Source organism: Neopsephotus bourkii, unplaced genomic scaffold, assembly GCF_033783945.1.
Source record: "Neopsephotus bourkii isolate Nb327-2 ecotype Australia unplaced genomic scaffold, CSIRO-AGI_Nbou_v1 NB_1250, whole genome shotgun sequence".
Taxonomy (NCBI): domain Eukaryota; kingdom Metazoa; phylum Chordata; class Aves; order Psittaciformes; family Psittacidae; genus Neopsephotus; species Neopsephotus bourkii.
Window position 1 is genome coordinate 1556959 of NW_026901735.1, and position 17876 is coordinate 1574834.

The 17876-nt window shown below is 41.7% G+C and overlaps 1 long non-coding RNA gene across 2 annotated transcripts in view; it reads right to left on the reverse strand.

Annotated features, from left to right (window-relative positions):
* Nucleotides 1-4649: 4649 nt before the first annotated feature.
* LOC133218485 (uncharacterized) overlaps nucleotides 4650-17876 on the reverse strand; it is a 187577-nt gene continuing 174350 nt past the window's right edge. Inside the window, exon 3 of one of the 2 annotated variants that reach the window (XR_009727178.1) lies at nucleotides 4650-5054. This is a non-coding gene — a long non-coding RNA (uncharacterized LOC133218485). Of the gene's footprint in view, nucleotides 5055-16917; nucleotides 17252-17876 lie in introns of those variants that run through there. The other variant, XR_009727177.1, reaches the window with a different exon arrangement.

Genomic DNA, 17876 nt, shown 5'->3' on the forward strand with positions numbered 1-17876 from the left:
CAGAAAGTCAGGGCTTCAACAACCAGACGATTAGTACATATCCATGGGGATAAAGATGAGAGGGAAGATATATCTACCATGAAACTGTCTCGGTGCCTTGTCATTTGCAGACAGGCTAATGCCAGACGCAAGGCAATAGGTTTTCATTTTACAGAGTATCTTATGCTGTTTTCAGCAGAATAATTAATTATTAAAAAGAGGAAATGAAGGCAGGGGCAAAAAGGCTGGAAACAGCAAAGGATTTTGTTGGAACTGGATAATCTTAGGGTCTTTTCCAGCCCTAACTATTCTATGAAATAAGCAGCCTGCTCACTAGCTTTAGGTGCTGTCACAGATCTGGGCAGACCTGGTCTTAAAGAGGTGCAGTAAGGTAGCCAGGTGCCTGGAAGGAGTTAGGGTATTGAATGGAGCTAGTGCTTTCTTGTACAACCTCGCACTGGAGAAGTGAGTAAGGAAAAGGCCAATATCTTTGGTCAAAACTCACTGATGCATGGAATCAAGCTCATGGAGAAAAGGCTAAGAAGACAGGAAAGCTTGTAAAGCCAGGAAGTAATGAGAAGTAACAGGGGACCTCTGGGATCAACCCCTGATTGCTCACGTGTGTATGTAGGAAACTGTAAAATGTTTATAAAAATAGATTAACCTGTTCAGAAATTCTATTAAAGAAAAACAAGAAGCATTAAACAAAACATTCCAGTTGGACAGACATGGAGAAATTATGGAGGAATCACTTTCCCAAAGGGTAGGGAGAATTTCCTAAAAATCATTTTTCCTTGTCTAAATAGAGAATCCACATTGGACACAAAACCCAGATGACCAGAAATGGAAAACTGAGGTCAATGGATCACCATTCACACTTATTAGCACAGTTTCAGTATGCTTTTGCCACGTGAGCACAACATACTGAAGATGGAGAAGCCTTTCTGCACCTTAAGAAATACTAGTAGTCATTTATAGCAATGACTATTAGAACTGGAGAAACAGGGTTGGAACTGGATGATCTTAAGGTCCTTTCCAACCCTAACTATTCTATGATTCTATTCTCTTACCAACATTCACAGCTTCTTTTCACCTCTAGACATCTTGTAAAGCTATTTCTGATGTTCCTCTGGCAATTGGAAGAGAGGTTAATGGGATAAATACTGTGCAGTATCTCACTTAACATAACTGCCAGCAATTGCTGATGCCCTCATTCCTCTGGATCGCAGAATTTTTCTCCACCAACTTGCTCGCCAATCTAGTGCTGGAAACATTCCATGGCTCGTGTGGAGCTGCCACAAGGGGGCTTTGGTGAAGGCCCTCATCCAGGTTTCTATATGCGGCTAATATACAAATAAATAAGAATAATAGCAACCAGCCCCATACTCAAAAAATAAATCTAATAAATCTGGGTTTGGTTTGCCAAATCTTTTCTGTATGCAAATTATGTTCAAGTTTCTGCTTTCCTTTCATTCCCTTCATATTAGTTATATTCTGGAATAACTCCTCATTGCTGCCAGCTGCTGCAAGCTTTGTAACATGGAAAAGTGTAGCATGATCGTTTCTTAATGGATATAAGTTAATAAAAGCTGGTAAGAAATCCTTAGAAGCTATTCCAGTAGGGCATTAAATTTGGTCTATTATGAAATAGTTCATGCTAATGACATTTTCTTCCACAGTATGAATTGTAGGGGATTCTGATAACGTCAATGTATCTTACTTTTCATGCTGTGGTATGGAATAGTTTAGGTTGATTTGGAAAAAAGCCCTAAACTTATTTAATGTACACAGGAATACTACGTATGCACAAAAAGACAGCAGCATTAAAGATCAGGGTGTAGACAGCTGTTGGTGTTCCCTAGGTGTGCCTCTTTAAAAACAGGAATAAAAGCATGATTTTCTTCATTCTTTTTAAAACATAGGCTTATGCCAGTAATATATCAACCCTTTATCACAAGAGAGAGCATGAAATCTCCAACCCAAGCCAGCCTCAAATCACTGCATACGCTCAAAGCAAGAAGACAAAACCCCTGCCCAGAAACTGTCAGACCTATAAATGTTGAGCACTGTACTATGCAAACAAGCCCAGCTCAGAGAAAGCAGTAATCTTCCCTTAATCCTGAACTTCCATATCAAATGGAAACTTGCCTGAAATGAGCCTTTATCATGTCCTCACCTTTCCATTTCAGATGAGGGCAAAGAAAAGTTTTGAAGAAAGACTCAGGTTTGTTTGGTTTTCCTTCAATCCAGTACAATTTGCAAACTTGATTTTCCACTTTCTCACTAAAGCTGCTCTGTCTGTCCTAACTCTGCAGTCTGAAATCACACGTTGGACCAGGCTGGCTGGAGCTCCTTAATAATATAACTTAATTGTGCCTGAAGATTGCAGCATGCAGTTGTTTGCCCTTTTCCCTTCTTATCAGTTGAGCAACAAACACTTGCATTAAGTGGGGTATTTAGCTGTGTTCCCATCTGGCTACTGGTGCCTGCATCACCTCTCCAGACTTCAACGTCGTCTCCTATTTTATCACTGCATCCTTTTGATCAAGAAGCATCTTTGCACAGGTCTGTTCTTCACTTCACAGCCAGCGTAACCTGACTGATCTCTTCCTTCCTGCTCTCACACAGAAGCTAGGAGGCACACTCAGGCAGATGATATGGGAAAACTGGATGACAGGCTCAGAAACCTTTTGCATTGAGCCTTTATTCCCCTGTTTGGCTCAAACAACTGGTGTAAAATAACAGCTGGGGAGGTAAACACATGCACCTCCTAATCTCTTCCTCTAAGGATATGTTGGAAAAAGTGTGATTCCATATCCAGCAACAGCTGTAGCGTAGGAAAGCCTACTGTTTCAGGAAGAAAATCTGTCAGCCCCATTACGTGCCACCATTCAGTAAGGTACTTAAGTCACTCCTGATCTTAAATAACAGAAATAGCTCCATTGACTTCAATGGGACAAGCTCAAGTGCTCTGAGGGAGGCACACATACCTTTCTGAACTGGGGAAGCATTGGGCACCCTTATCTGTGTGCTCATGTGAAGCTGCTCTGCAGGGCAGCTGTAACCATCACTGACGGTCACTCAAGCTGAGCAAAAATGCTTCATTTTCAGTGCTGAAAAGAACTGATTGGCCTCCCTTTTCAGGCTATTCATAGTAAAATGATAAACAAGCAAAGGTCAGATTTCAGACTGCCAAACTATTATCAGGCCACCATCCCCAGTAACTCTTCAGGAAAATGCATAATTGCAGAACTAATGAGTCATCTGTATACTGCACAATTACCACAACTTCCCATGTCATCACAGTAATTGCATATAACTAAGCATGGATGGGAGTACGCACAACATAGCAAGGCCTAGAAATCAAAGCCAATCAGTTACAGCTGAGCACACACATAAACACACACGGTTTTCAACTAGATGACTCCAATAAATGCATGTGCCAATGTAGTAACCATACTCTTATGTACCCTGTATGTAGCCAACATTGAGTTTAGCAGTTTGAAACAGCTGGAGGGGAAAGCAATGAAGGCAATATAAGATATGCAGAAGCGAAGCATGGAAGATGGAGGTGTGATGGAGAAGAATGAAGGGAGGTATGAGAAAGAAGCGGTAAGGGATACATGTGTGTGTATGTATGAAAGGACACAGCAACATCAAGGAACACTGTGCAGGCAGCAGGCTGGGCTCCCTCAGATTGCCTATTTCTCCTCCCAAAAGAAGGAAAGGGAAACAAGAGAGAAAATAAAGAACAGACAATTGCCAACAGAAGAGTGTGAAGGTAGAGTGAGTCAGGAGAGGGAGAAAAACAGATAAAAAAGTAGGACTGGAGAGGAGAGGGCACTGTAAGCTTTGATGGCATTTTATTTCATTTAATATATTTAAGCTTCTTTATTGCTGCATGTCTTTGGCAGACATTCTACATCTCTGCGAGTGTGAGAAAAAGACACATGGCAACTATTTGGAACTCCTGGGGATTTCACTGTTGCTGGCTACTTAGTGAGTTTTGTAATTAAAGGCAATTTAGAAAAGGTAGAAAGAGAACCTGCTGTTCCCCAGAAGCCACAGCCTCTCCCAGAGTAAACCACCAGCTCCACGGCAAAACTGATCTTTAATTATTGCTGGAGTCACAGATTCAGAGAGCACTCCAAAGATTTTTAAGTCCATTTTCACAACCGAAGCCAAGGAGTTCACCTCAATCCCTAATGGACTCTAATACACTGCAGGCAAGCTAAGGTAGGTGTTTTAAAGAGATGGTGAAATCCCTATTGAGGGATTTAGTGACAGCAACTTGGCAGCAAGCTGGGACAGCGGCTGGGCACGCACAGAACCATCAGCCTCCTCGCTCGGACACGCTGCATGGCAGAACCCCCCAGGCCCTTGGGGTTGGGAAGTCGACCCCTTGGTAGGGAAACCCTTTGACACCAAGGCGCTCAGCGTGCAGGCGAGAACATTCGCACACTGAAGCTGTGGGGTTTTAAGCCAGGCAGAGCTGAAAAGCCTTTCCAGATGCAATCCTGACTGGTTAACCTCAGCCACAATGTTCTTTTTCTGCATGGGAAAGAAATGAAGCCAAGCTCCTTATATTTGGTAGGGTTCCATTTAAACCGGACCACTATTCAAATATATTTTTATACTATTGAACAGTATGTGGCGTTGGGCTACTAATAGGGCCCACATCGGAGAAAAGGTGAATAAAAGGATTTAATTACAGTTGAGATGTCCCTGGTATAGCTTACTGCTGTAAATCCTCCTTCTTCACTTATCTCCAGCACAAAGAGGCATCTTTTCCACGGTGAGAAGGGGGAGGCAGTGGAATGTGGCGTGCGGCAGTGCAAGGATCCCTTTGTTGGCTGGGCTTTGTGTGGGAACGCACCCTTGATGAATGACAGCCAGGCCTGAAAATTAGCTCGAGCTTTTGTGAGCTCAGCTTCCCTTCTAAATTACTGCATTGCTGTAACTTCAGAAGCCAGCTATTTCCCTTGACAGCGAGCGCTGGGATCTTTTGGGCCAGGATGCGGTGATGTGAATGCCAGGTGTGATTCACAGGTAACTTGCTGCTAATTTACAGAGCTCTGAAAGGAGACCACTACCATCAGGCAATTTAAACTTTGCTCTGAAGCACAGGCACACTGAAAAACTCCTACTGACACTGTCAATGGGTTTGCCTCTACTAGTGCTGCAGTGTCAGGATTTGTTATTATTCTATAATTTATTTCCCCTCTAGATTCAGCTACTGTAAAGCTCTGGAGGTCCGTGTAACACAGATGATAATGCTTTCATCAAAACTCAGCCAAAGAAAAAGCCTCTAGGGTAGAATCATGACTGCAATAAAGTCTTTTTCCTGACTTCACTATTTACATAATGCTATATTCCCTGTTATGCCCCAGGTTCCCAGTCAGGAGTGAAGCCTTGTGCACAATGACATACTGAGACAGTCATTATCCTAAACAGATCACAAGCTAAACTGATGAGGCAAGAGGTGGAAGAAAGGGAGTTTAATCAGCACAGTGATACAGATGGGGAAATCAAGGTACCCAAGTCATGCAATGGAGGACTGGTGCAGTGGACAGTTGGCCAGGCATCATAATTCCTTTTCTTGCCTCTTAAATTCAGGCTGTGGGGGCCACACACAATCCACAAAAATAGGGTAGGTCTAGTCAATTATTCACAGACACATTTCTGGGCTTCCATGATTCCAAATCGATTTTTAAAAGGAAAAATGACATGATTGCTATAAAATACTTGTCTGCAAAAGGCATTACCTTTGCTCCTTCTTTTATTAGTGCTTCTAAAGACCTGCTTCCTGTTGGGATGAATCCTACGCACAATGTCACAAGATTAGTTGCTGCAACTGAAAAAACTAATGGATAAGGAAGAGGTTTTCCAACTCCTCGTGAGAAAGCCTGGCTAAGTGAGTTCAAGTCGCCTGTCATTATCCACATGTTGAATATTTTGACTATAACTATAACTGATTGCTTATACCCTAAGATGTACAAATTGCAGTCAAGTCCTGGACCCTGATGGGAGTGCAGTGAGAGAACAATACAAGAGCAAAATGATGTCCCTAAGGTTGCCCCTTAGCGGCAGAGATGGGGCTCCTGTGCCGCATCCACCGCTGGGATATGGCAGTGCCATTCTCCATCATCCACGCACCCCACAGACACACAGGTAACCCCTGATGCAGGTGTAGCCTTAGTGAAAGAAATGTTCAGAAGAAGGTGTGCCAAAGTCTGCCCAAGAACGGGTGACACAGAATGGGAACATGCCTTCAATTCAAGCAGATCCTGGTCAGCAACTAGAATACCCATGGGCACCTTGGGGAATTCCTAACATCCATTTCCATCACTCAAACACAAAGACACCCTGCTACCAAACTGCACTTTCAGAAGGTCCTGCAGGGTTAAGGGGCTCTTTGCTTTGCTTTTAATAATTTCCTCACGCCTTTCAACTCCTGGGCAACGTCTAGCTTTTGAAGGAGAAAATAAATCAGTGCTGCCCATTTTCAAAATGAAAACTGAATCTCAAAACAAAATTAGTTTTATTTATAAGTTTTAAAATGCTGTAAAACAAAGCAAAGCAAAACAAAGCAAAGCAAAAACAAAGCAGGAGAAAACGTTGTGTTTGCCTTACAGCAATTTTTTCCAGTTTCTCTGTAATGAGAAAGCCTTTATGAGCTTTGTAAAAACCCGAAACTGTGCTCCTGTTTTCCACTATTTTCGTTTCAGGTGATTTTTTTGACCCTGTTGTTATTTTTCAAAGTGGTAATCCCCAGGGGATCTGTCTTGCAAATATTTGTTCAATCTGCTCGAGTTCAAGGAAACTTTATGCATCTACAGCATCCTTTGGCAAGGAGCTCCCCCTCCAATATGCCCAATTTCCAAGCTGAAGAGCACTAGTTTACTCAGTCCTTCCTTACATGGAAACTCTTCCAAAACATTTATCATATGTGCTGCCTTTCTCTAATCTCATTTGTTCTGCTATACTCTTGTTAAGAGTCGCTGAAGCTAAATCGATGGCAAACTGATGTTTTCTGGTTTGTAGTCCATTCCTTTCATTTGATTTGCTTTTCTGAGCACAGCCAAGTACTGAGCTGATGTGGTGATGGAACTAGCTGTCATAACCCCCAGGGCTTGCTCTGGAGTGGCAACGGCCAGCTCAAAGCCCACCATCTCACATGTGAAACTAGGACTGCATCTCCCTGTGGGTACCATTTCACATTTATCTGCACTGAGTTTCATCTGCCAGTTTACTGACCAGTCACTTGCTGCTCTAAGAACATTCTCCAGTTCTACACAGTCCTTCCTCTTCCTTATCAATATAACTTTATAACATCACCAAACTTTGTCATCTCATCTCTCCAGCACAGACCCCTGCAGAGCCTCACTACACACCTTCTCCATGAGAAGGCCCATTTATACCAATCTGCTGTTTCTTCTTTGTTACCCAATTATATATCCATGCTGGCAGCATCCCTTTCATCCTTCATTTCTATTAAGAACCCTTTTTTGAAGAACATTGCTGAAAGCAGTTTGGGAATCCATGCAGGGTATATTACTTGGACCACTCATACCCACATGTTTTTAGCCTCTTCAAAAGATGCCAGGAGTTCTAACTTCAAATGGAATCATTTTGACAAATTAAAATACATTCAGATGGTTTTGAAAAGCCTGAGCTGAGTGTTTCTCTGTCGAATTTAGTCAAACAATGCAGTCCTGCTTTACTGTTAATTACCCCGATCAGATATTTACTAATTGCTTTTTGTTTATAGGTGCATTACTCAACACTTAGCTGCTCATTTTATGAGAACACCATTCCCTACAGTGTCTTTTGCTAAAAAACAAGCTCTCCCTGCATAAAAGTGACATCCACTGAGGCAGCTTGGTGGATCTCGCTCATGTTAGCCTTCCTTCCTGTGGTATTTGGTAACCTGCCTTATTAGATAGCTATCAAAAAGGTCATGAGATCTATAACACTATTTTCCCTTGATGGTGTACGGCTGATAGACTTAGAGGTTCGGGTTGCATCTAGTAAGGAGGTTGATCTGCCAGACTCTTATTAGGAATGGAACATAAGATGCCTTCATGTGTAAGAGACCTGGAAGCTCTGTCAAGAACGAAGAAACTTTACTGGGCCTTTTCCCTCTTTCTGTGAAATGGATTTTATGAAGTTCTCAAGTAACTGTTACTTATTCCTTCTACCATGCTAATAAGCAGATGTTTACAATTTAATGATACACTTTATGACTACACCAAATTACTTAAGTGAGACACAGTGTCTGGGTTTGGCTATTTGCCTATGAGGTGCAGTCATCCCCCAGTTAAGGGCAGGCAGTGCTGGTTTTACCTTCCACTCCTGTTTGCAGACTACTCTCAGTCTGTTGGAGTTCTTGAGGTTAACATGGTGAACCAGCACCATTACCTGGTGTCCTGGCCATGACCCTGCCTCTGACGTTACTAGTCTGAGAAGTCATAGCTCGTTGCAGCAGCTGCTTCTGCCAGGCAGCCCTGTATGCTGGCATGAACCACTGCAGAACCGGCCAGAATCTGATGCTTTGTGCATATGCAAGGGTGTATGTTTTAATACGTACAGAGATTGTTCCCATTTCAGGTGCTCTCAACAGTGGCCTGAAGGATAATTAGAGACTGCATGGCACTGAAGACAGGAAACTTTGGTCCATAAGCCCATGACAGGCAGAGGAATGTCAGTAACTTACACACCTTAAGGACAGCTAGAGAGAGACAATGCTGAAGAGCAAATGATTAAACCGTGAAACAACCTTAAAGAAATACTAATAATGGATGTATATATCTCCATTAGTCAGCCACCATCTGTGCTTGATTTGCCATATGGCAAATAAAACACGTAGGGAACAGGAAAGACTTAAAATCTTTCCTCCACATGAGCTGAAGTTCAGCCAGGTGAGTGAAAAAACAACACTGCTGACAGCCCCAATAGCATACCCCTAAAGACAGGTACATTATTCATTAAGGCTATAGCAGGTCGAGGGATATAAATTTGTCACAATGGAATTTGGCTTATATGTAACCCCCAAAAATGCCAGCAGAAATGCCCTGGAAAGGAGGAATCAGGAATCATTAGCTGAGCTCCCCATCCTCTGTGTCCTGTTGGCTACTTGTGCCACAGCCAAAAATTCCTTTCCTTCTTGAAATCAGTTTCCTCTTCACTTCCCTGTAGTTTAATTCCCTTCTGCTTCTCTCTATTATCATTCAAGTGATGCCCAAGTAATTTTCCTCCCTGCCTTTCAAATTTTGTGAAGGTCCTAAAAGCTTCATTCTCCTGCCCTTTTGCTATCACAAAGTCAGCAGCAAATGCCGTTTCAGTCGCCATGCCCATGCCAGCAGTCTCTGATCCAGTCTTATTCCATACCCAGCCTTATTCTCCTCTCAACTGACACCTCCCTGGAGGTGATGAGCAATAATGTCAAGTTCTACAGGAGCTCTAATAGAGCTTTTAACTCCCCATCACAGCCAATGTTTTTACACAGTCCAGGGAATATATCAAGCCTGACCCATCTCCTACAGCAATAACGTGCTGTGAATTGCTCTGGATACACTTTGAGGCTACGCTGGCTTATGATGTTATAGTTCAATAATATGCTTTTGCACCATTACTGCAATGGGTGCTACCCTCAAATCCAAAACCACTGTGCTATACAGTTTGATTCTTTAGCACAAAACATTTCAGTTTACCATACCTTAATGTGGGGGAATTTATAAATACAACTCTAAAACCCAAGCTAAAAGCTGTTAGGGCACTTCTAATATTTGCATTACTTCTAATACTTGCATTACTTCTAATACTTGCATTACTTTGCGAGGAGATTTTTAACACAGGATGAGAAAACAGTTTTTCTGCTTCAGAAAGAAATTCTCCTAACACTTATTCTTGCAGTCAGACCTGTATTATTAAATGACATTGTTCATTTAAGGAGAGCATAAATTAGTTTTAAATTAATTGTCCAAAGCTCTTAGGCAGTTGCTGCTATAGCTGGGATCAGAATTCAGGAGCTGCTGAGCAACTTGACACTGAGCCACCTATTTCCATATCTGTATTAACAGTAAGGCCATCAGACTAGTCCAAGCCCTTTTATATAGGCAAATTAAATAGAACGCAAACAACATATGGCAATGACAGCAAATCCTATGGGAGGAAGAAATTCAGGCTTGTGTACTTCTATACTCACATTAGTCCACTTGCAATCAGTGTATTACAATGCAAAGATTTAGAAGACTTTAGTCAAAGCAGCAAGTTTAAAGATTAGCATACTGTTAAACCTTGAAATATGATGCTTACAAACTTGTTGGCATGTAGAGGCTGACAAGAGGTGACAGTTTGTAACACCAAATATGTGTTGTTCTGTATCACTAAAATTATGTAAAGTGCAAAGTTTTCTCACCTGAATTCCAGACCACAAAAATCCTCAGCCTTAACCCAGTCATGTTAGAGATTGCCTCCTTTTAATCAACAAAAGCTTTCTATTTTGTGACACGGCACCTTTGCAAATCCCATGATATCACATTGAAATGTATGATAAAGAGGAGAAGCCAGAGAACAGCTTCTACAAGTTCTTTCCATACATTTGGTAATACGGTTTCTCCACTGCAAATTTTGGCCTGTTTGTTCCCTTTTTCACTCATTCCAGCTAACGGACTGACACAGTATGGATTGAAAAATCCGTATTTATAAAGTAGAATTGAAAAGTGCTCTGTCCAAACTTTGGGAAGCAATGTTTACTTACATACTTCCTCACTCACATCCTCCTCCAGAGCCCAGATTGCTCCATGTTACATCCTTTCTCAGATGTAATAAATGTAATAATCCAAAACTTGAGCCAGTGAAAGAGTAGAGAAAACAATAATGTAACAGTATATTCAGTGGAATGATGTGAACTGATTTTTTTTCCAAACAGTTCTTTTCCTTCTAAAACTGAGCTAAACTGTTACTCACTGAGCCAAATCTATCACCGACTTAAGCTGGATCGTGACCTGACCCACAGTGCATCACCATACACATACACAAACAGAGCAAATAAAACTAAAATGCTGCAAAACCTGTGGTAAACTGAAAGAAATCACAGCATCACAGAGCAAGCTTTAAGGGAAGGACATCATAAAGCTAATTCCCAATTCTTCAAGGCAAAATGAAGGCCTAATTAAGATGTTTGGCCAAGGTTTAGTACTTATATAAAGAAGGCACATATACAGTCTCCTCCCTGAAGATAAATCAGCGTGTAATTACTGCAAGACCAGCAGACTGGGAAATTAGGAGGAAACCCCCCTGTGTTACAGGCCCCAACTTGCCTGTTGCCTGTATTCCTGCTGATTATCTAGAGCGTGGGTCTCTGCCAAAAATCAAGATGAAATTTTAATGTAATGCAATTTCCTCCTTTTCAAGAATGAACATGTGAATGCAGAATGATAATCCAGCCCCACTGCACCTTTTATTTGTATAGCCTCTGACTCCTGAACAGTATTAGCAACCTGACTGAAAAGGAAATCCAGTGTTGCTCCTATAAATGCGATGCAAAGATGGCAAAAGTTCACTGTTTTATAGTAAAAGTAGAAATGTAAAATATTCTTTTTAATACAAAACATAAGATACTGTTTAATAGTAATACCATAACATTAAGTACCAAACACTATAACCATCTCACCTGTGCTTCAGCTGAGCTGTTACATGCTTCAATGGGAAATGCAGTGGTTTTAAGGCAGGGAATAAAAATTAACTAAAACTAATTTGACATAAGCCTCTTTTAAATGAGTTTGTATCTGTGGGATTTGGGCTATTTTCCTCCACTCAAGTGCATGTACTCTAACAGATAATCAGCAAACATAAGCATAAACCAGTAAAAGTTTTATTCTCCAAGATGAACAACATGAACACTATTTGTCCCAGGAAATGCTTTCAGGTTCCTCTGAATTACTGGCTTACAGAATCCTATTCACGGAAAGAGAACAAAGGACTGAACCCCATAACTCCCTCACATCCTATTATGTTATTTTGGGGTGGAGGAGAATTGTATTTCATGTAGCCTGAAATGTTCCCCTTCTCAGGAAGGAGTTTTGAAACACTTTCTGCTTTTCCTTTCGAGCAGCCCGTATTCGGTTCCAAATCATTTAGCAAAAGCTCATCTGAGAATGTAAACCTGGTTGCACTGATTTTAATTCCTGGCTTGGGATGCATCCATAATTACTATTGTTGTTGTTGCTTCTCACCAACATGAGTCACCATCTGGCAACAAACTACGGTCCAGGAAACTTCTATAACTTCCCATTAATTTAATTCTTCAGGTTTCTCACCCTCCTTTAGCATGATATTACCAGAAACCGGTCCAGATGTTACAGGGAGAGGCAGGAGATAAGTAGCTACTGCCTGCCTTAGATAATGTAAGGGTTGGATTCACAGCGGTTACTTGCAGACACAACTGCAAGCTATCACGGAAAACTTAGGAGCTCTTTTAACTGGAAAACAATTAAATGAATCATTTATACAGGTCATGATGTAGCCAAGCATTTAACTGCAGGGTTAGCTTTAAGTGCATATTGAAATCAACTGCAACTGGTCATTAGCACATCTGTTAAGCTCTCTCTCAGGATTTTGTGAAATCAATGCCGACCATGTGAAGAAGAAAACTCATCTGCAATGTGTAGATAGCTGCTGGACTGTAAGTCTGAGTCCATTTGGTCTCAAGTAGGTTTGAGCTGGGATTTAAGTTAGGTTTGAATAAAGTGCACCAATGCTGAAGTATCCTAGAACCCCCTCAAAAATTAAGCATTTATTAAATCTATTAAATATAGTTAAAGGAAGTAATTCCCCCTTCATCCCCCTGAAAAATAGAAAACAAAAAAAGTAGAAGAAAAAAAGAAGAAAATGGAAAAATACCAGGACATATTCAAAATTAAATGTCAACTTCAGTATTTTTCCAAGCACCTTCATGTCTGGTGAGGGCAACTCTCCAATCTGAGAAGCAAGTATGTTTGGAAAGGCCTTGAATGCTTTGAATTCTGGCAACTGAAGTTCAGAGGTGATCTCTCCAGTCAAACACAAGACTCTCGTGTGCCCTTCTATCTCAGAAGACACCTCGCACCTATAGGTTACTAAGAGTTTCTGTGATTGATTCTGCTCTTCTCCAGTGTTTGGAATATTTTTTCCATTTCCCCAGTGTCTCCTGCAAGGGTAAAACTGGATCGAGAACATGAAGGCAGTGTTTACAAGCTTCTTCAGGCTCCCTGGGCTTAGGGCACTTCCCCTATAATCCAAAGGGCTTTTCTGATGAATGCCAGACATCCACAAGCCCCTTTTTCATAGGGATCCTTACACACAGACTCCTAGGCTCACCAGTGCAGCTCAGGGAGGCGCATCTAATACATCTTGGAGAGATGCATGAGGGTATTGGGCTGCACGCATACAATATGGTCAGCCAGGGCTGAAGCGGACACAATGCCCTGTGTCAGATCACTCAAAGTCACTGCTGCTGCAAGTCTTAGGCACAAAAAGATGTACTTAGAAAGCACAGATCTGCAATAACAGGACCAAGTGAGACAAGAAGCAGATGCATTATTTAGATCCTTAACAGTAATTATCCTCTTTAGCTGTTTTTGCATCTCAGCTTGTGAGTTCGTCTAATTGCCCCCTCGCAGTCACTTGGGGCTGGCTTTCCCCGGGGTGTTTGTAGCATGATGTGTAGAGACATACTGGGAGCTCATCAGGCTGTGATCATTAAAGACGGCTTTTAAACCTGCTCAGAGCCGCTGGCTTTAGCTTAAGTACAAACACCTTTTCTTTCCTACTTCCTCTTTTTCTGTGAATGGGCACAGGGTATCACATGATAACATGGGGCACAAAGCTTTCCCCTCCCCTCTCTCTCTTCTTAAGAGTGTTTTAATTAACATTACTATTATATGGACTCATTACCACATTCCTGGCTTCAGCTTTAAACTGGTCATTCTTGTTACAAGCCCTCTAGGACACAGTGGTAAAACTTTACACATCTTATATTGTAGCAATTATTAATCACAGGTACATTTTAGTGATTGAACTACAGCAATTGCTACTAGTCTAAACATAATGCTTAAACAGAAACAAATGACAACACTGGGAATGGTGGTACCTGCGAAGGGCAACACTCTCTTGACCCCATTAGTTTTACAGGACCCTTTGGGGGCTTTATCACAACTGCAACTATTCCACAGCCCCACTGTGTCTGGGCAAGTAAAGTGCTTCTGTGGCAGAGCAGGTGTGTTGGATGCACTTATTAAAGAGAGCTGCTAAATCAACTGATGGCCAAAGTCTGCAGTTGGATATTGGCTGTTAGGAAGTAGAATCATAGAATAGTTAGGTTTGGAAGGACCTTAAGACCATCCAGTTCCAACCTCCTTGCCATGGGCAGGGACACCTCACAATAAACCATGTCACCCAAGGCTCTGTCCAACTTGGCCTTGAGCACCACCAGGGATGGAGCATTCAAAACCTCCCTGGGCAACCCATTCCAGTGCCTCACCACACTTACAGTAAAGAACTTTTTCCTTATATCAAATCTAAACTTCCCCTGTTTAAGTTTTAACCCATTACCCCTTGTCCTGTCACTACAGTCCCTAATGAAGAGTCCCTCCCCAGCATCCCTATAGGCCCCCTTCAGATACTGGAAGGCTGCTATGAGGTCTCCATGCACTCTTCTCTTCTCCAGGCTGAACAGCCCCAACTTTCTCAGCCTGTCTTCATACAGGAGGTGCTCCAGTCCCCTGATCATTCTCGTGGCCCTCCTCTGGACTTGTTCCAACAGCTCCATGTCCTTTTTATGTTGAGGACACCAGAACTGCACACAGTACTCCAAGTGAGGTCTCTTGAAGCAAATGAGGAAATATTTGTTGGCAGAGATGGAGGTGACCAGTGTGATTTCTCTTTAAAGCCTACAAGGCTAACACCTGCAATAGAGTTTGGACACGCAAAAGAAGAGCTGAACTTGGGTAAATCCTTGCAGCGGGGCTCTACTGATGCTTTTAGCTGAGAAAAGAGCAAGAAGCCACTAAAAGGAGGGATTAGATCTTCCAGCTGGACTTTGGCTCTTCTGTCCATCCTCTGCACCAACCTGATGTTGGTATTACTGGCTGGCTTTCAGCTGGATCAATTCCCTCTCCAGGTCTCTTCTGTGGGTGGAAGGACTTTTACTATAGTTGTATCAGCTTAAAGCCATTGTAGGAACATATCACCAACCTAACTATATGTCACTGGTATTTCAATCAACACTTTATTCTGATAGCACTTCTCTCTTTTTGTGTTTGTCTCAGCTTAGAGGGTCATTAGTAGGCATCTTGTAAGAATATGGAATGACTGAAATAGGAAGCTGAAAGGGAGGCTTTATATGCAGGCTTAGCCTAGTGGGAATAAGTTCTCTCTTAGATCCCTCTAATTGCTTTAATAATTAAGAAACAATTTTGCTAAGCTATAGTATACTTGATTTTAATAAAATCACTCATGTAGAGCCAAGAATTTCAGCAGCGCTTTGTGTGCACACAAAGAAAAACACATCCCTCTGCAGTCGGGCCTTCAGGAGAAAGTAATCAAATGTGCGTGGATACCTAAACTGAGCTTTAAAAATCTCCTCTGTGTTCATGAACTCCTTCTATGCTGGCAAAATTCACGACAGTGGTCAACAAGTGCCCTAACCATGCTAATTGAGGCACTTATGGCTCTGATACCAAAGAACACTTGACTGTACTTCTCTTTAAGCAGTTAAGTGATCGCATTAAATGCAACAGAAGTAACATTTAGACCTAAAATAAAGCATGTTCTCAAGCAGTTTTCTTCTGGGGGCCTCTACTTGCCATTGTTTATGTAAGTCAATAAATTTTCTCTCTAAGTTAAAATTAGCCAGGATTTTCAAGTTCAAGACAATAGGAGATCTCTGGTTTGCAAGGGGTGGAGGCTTGGCAGCTTTCTATCTCAGGCTTGACACTGTAGAAACAAGGCCTGAAAACCACCCATATGTATCTTGAAATGAAAGGGAAAAGCTCTGATCTCAGTCTGGCTGACACGAAAAACCCAGGCTGGCTCCACTGAAAACAGAACAACCCTTTTGACTGATCCCAGTTTTCTATGCTCTGGGTTGTTTCTTTACATTTCCTTTTCTCCACACTTTCCCAGGGTCAGTGACATTCACCAGTGTCCTCCAGAGCTGGTTCAGCTAGGAGTCATTTATGGAATATGAGATTTTTGCATGTGACAGTAAGTAACCATGTGAAAAACATCTACTGAGGTCAAAATGAAGCGTCATTTATCTAACAGGTCTAATGGAGAGAGGTACCCTTCCCAGCACACATTCACATCCCAGCCACAATTAGGGAAGCAAAGAATATATATATGAAAACCACTGGGTTTAATTTTTGTCTTAAAACCTTCATACTCAAAAAAGCATTGTTTTTTAAAGGACTATTAAGAGTTTCCTCACCAACCTACACTTAGCCTTCTTTTTAGCTTCATGATAGCTCAAACAATAAGCTCATTCTCTACATGTTTTAGTGTGTGGTGTCCTTGTTCATGGCAAGGGGTTTGGAACCAGATGATCTTGAGTTGCAACCCTAACTATTCCATATTGTATATTCTATATTCTATATTCTATCTCAGTATCCGGTTGCCAGGGGTAAAGTAACAGCAGAAATAATCTGAAGAGGAGAAAAGCCCAACAATGCTGCTACAAAAGGCACCTGGAATAAAAAGCACCTTTTGCACCACATCAAGGTAAGACGGTAAAGTTAGTCTCTATTCGCAGCCAGCTGCTAGAAGGTTAAATGTTAACCTGAATTTCTGTGCTTTGAAAAAAGCCCCACAATAACAAAAAATAACCAAAAATAAAAATAAAACGTGAGAATAAAAATAAAATAACTTGTCTCAGAAAACTAGCAAAGTCGAGAATATTTGTCCTGTAGCTGTAACTACAGCTGGTGGGATGACTGACCGGCCAAAATGTGCTTCGGACAGCTTTTCACTTCTATCTTCTTTGTCACTAGATGTCACTGTACACACAAGTGTGTGCCTGGGACTCCGGGCAATCTGGGCACCGATGGCCTCAGGATATGGGAAGAAGTAACATCATTCTTGAACACTGCTGTTTGGCTTTCACTTTTGTCATCTGGACTTGCATCCATTCCAGTTTTCACTTAATTTTGGGGCAGAAGCAGGTTTCTTCACTTTTACAGCAAATGTTTCACAGCTGATTTGAGGAACAGTTTACCTCTTTGTTTCCTTTTAACTTTGAAAACTGCATTAACAAGACACGTCAGTGTATTCCAGCTGAATCTTGAGCAGAGGAGCTGGCATTCAAACTGCTGCAGAAGGGGAGCTCCTGCTCACACCCCTGATGGGCCAATAAGGCTGAGTTTAAAGGACACCTTTCTATGAGCAAAAGGAAGAAAACCTACCTTACAGCTCGAGTTTATAACAATAATCACTGAATTATGGGGTGCATGAAGATACCCATATCAGTCTCTCAAGCTGGGACGCACTCATAAGGAAGCCCATTCCCCCCATGCTCAAGCAGCCAGTTATTGAGATTCACCCTGCTAAAACACACAACTTTCCAAAAGACTCAAACTGAGCCTAAAGAGAAAGCCAGCTTAAGACCTTGTAGTGTATTATCAAAGCCCTTTACCCTTAATGAATTACCCAGCAATAGATACATTCATATCTATTGTCCACACATATGTTGGAAAGCAGTTGACAATGTTTTGGCCATAACTGTCTTTCAAATAGGAACTTTTCTGTATCTTGTGAGATTTTTTGACTAAGTCACATAATTTATACCCCCTTTGATTGGAGGCTGAAGCAGTACGAACAAGAAAGTGAAAATCAAAGCAATTTCAATACAGCTGCACCAA